This window comes from Propithecus coquereli, unplaced genomic scaffold (genome assembly GCF_000956105.1).
Source record: "Propithecus coquereli isolate 6110/MARCELLA unplaced genomic scaffold, Pcoq_1.0 Scaffold740, whole genome shotgun sequence".
Lineage (NCBI taxonomy): Eukaryota > Metazoa > Chordata > Mammalia > Primates > Indriidae > Propithecus > Propithecus coquereli.
In genome coordinates, this window is record NW_012153508.1 from 115,023 (window position 1) to 116,946 (window position 1,924).

Consider the following 1,924-nt stretch of genomic DNA (forward strand, 5'->3'; position numbering starts at 1 on the left):
AATCTTAGTGACACCTAATTTAAACCAAGCTCTCCAGAAAGTTAATTTTATATATATTGAACAATGTAAACATTGAAGTGTACACTTTGTCTTGTGTTTTTTTGTTTGTTTGTTTTTTGAAGGGTACACTTTGAATGAGTACATTTTATGGTATATGAATTATATCTCATAAAGATATTTTAAAAATAGAATGTAGAATGTTGAATCCCTGGCCATTTCTAAGATGTGTGTGCAGTGACCACTCAGAAGAGGCTGCCCTTTTGACCTGACATCCACAGGGACTTGTCTTCTCTCTTCTCCCTTCCCTTCCACTTTGGACAACAATTACAACAGTTGAAAACCTTCTCATCCCTCTCCCTTCAGCCCAGTTCTGCTAGGGCAGAAGTTACTGGGGGTAAAGGAGGAAGGAGGGAGGCTAGACTTTCACTCTGGTTCCTTCCTTATTGTCCATTTCTAGCCTAACCAGCCAGTGAGTAGAAGGACTATTTCCTACTTTACACCAGTGAGAGAGATGGATTCCAGAAGAACTTTGTTTTAGATTCCATAATATTATTAATATTGTATTTAAGTTACTTTTATTTAGATAGCCTTTTGTGAACTAGGCTAAGGACCCAACTACCACAAGTATCTACTTCTTTAAATAAGTGCAAAATTTTGAACAGCCAGCCTAAGTAGGAATTTCTCAATATCAAAGAAATTTGGAGTTGAGCTCATGGGATTTATTTTCTTCTCTATCATTGAGCCCAAGCCTTTACCTTGGTGGGCCCATCATGTAAACCTGCACGTAATGATACCAATATGTGTGTAATACGTTGTACATTTACTCTGTGTCAGGCACTCTTTTAAGCATTTTACGCAATTAATACTCAATTTTTCACAACCCGTTGAGTTAATACCATTATTATCCCCATTTTTTTTTTTTTTTGGATGCATAAACAAAGGAATCAAGAGAGTGAGTAACTTGGTGACCAAGTTTCTCCAGCTAGAAAGTGACAGACAGCCATTGAACTCAGGCTGTTTCTAGATCCCTGCTTTTAATAGCTCACTGTTCTGCCTGGAACACATTCAGTAAATGTTTGCCTACCAATCTAACTGCGAATATAGTCTCCTGGGAATGTGAGCAAATTCAGGCTTAAAATCATAAGGAGCATAGGTATAATTTTCATGGCTATAAAAGAGTAACTTACTTTGGGAAATTTAACCCCAAAAGTCCTAAGTCACAAAAAGTCTGTTTTAATGTGGTATCCTGGATTGGATCCTGGAAGAGAAAAAAAGGACCTTAATGGAAAAACTGGTGAAATCTGAATAAAGTCCACAGTTTAGTTGATTGTATTATTGTGTATACTAATTTCTTAGTTTTGATGAATGTATCATTTGTTATATAATATGTTAATATTAGGAGAAGCTGGGTCAAAGGTATATAGAATTCTATACCAGCTTTGTCAACTCTTTCATAAATCTAAGATTATTTAAAAATAACAAGTTTTTAAAAATCCAAAAATTAAAAAAATCACCAAAAATACAGTTTTGATTTAAAAGAAAAAAGTCTTTCCTTTTAAGATCCTTTAAGTGTAATGAATTTCAAAAATAATTAATATTTTAGTTACATTGTACATTGTACGTTTAGGGTTTTCTTTTTTTTTTTCATCAGATAGATTTTAGTTAGATGAAAATAGTTTACACTGAAATGTTTGTAGTGGGTGTCTCAATCTTAGATTAAAATGTGTTAAATACTGGCCAGGAACAGTGGCTCATGCCTACAATCCCAGCACTTTGTGAGGCCAGGTCGGAAGATTGCTTGAGGCTAGGAATTTAAGAGCAGCCTGAGCAACATAGTGAGACCCCCATCTCTACAAAAAATTAAGAAAAATTAGCCAGACATGGTGGCATGCACCTGTAGTCCCAGCCACTTGGGAGGCTGAGG

At 35.4% G+C, this 1,924-nt stretch overlaps 1 protein-coding gene across 1 annotated transcript in view; it reads left to right on the forward strand.

Moving 5' to 3' along the window:
- LOC105824477 (taste receptor type 2 member 50-like) overlaps positions 1-1,924 on the forward strand; it is a 40,993-nt gene that overhangs the window by 10,729 nt on the left and 28,340 nt on the right.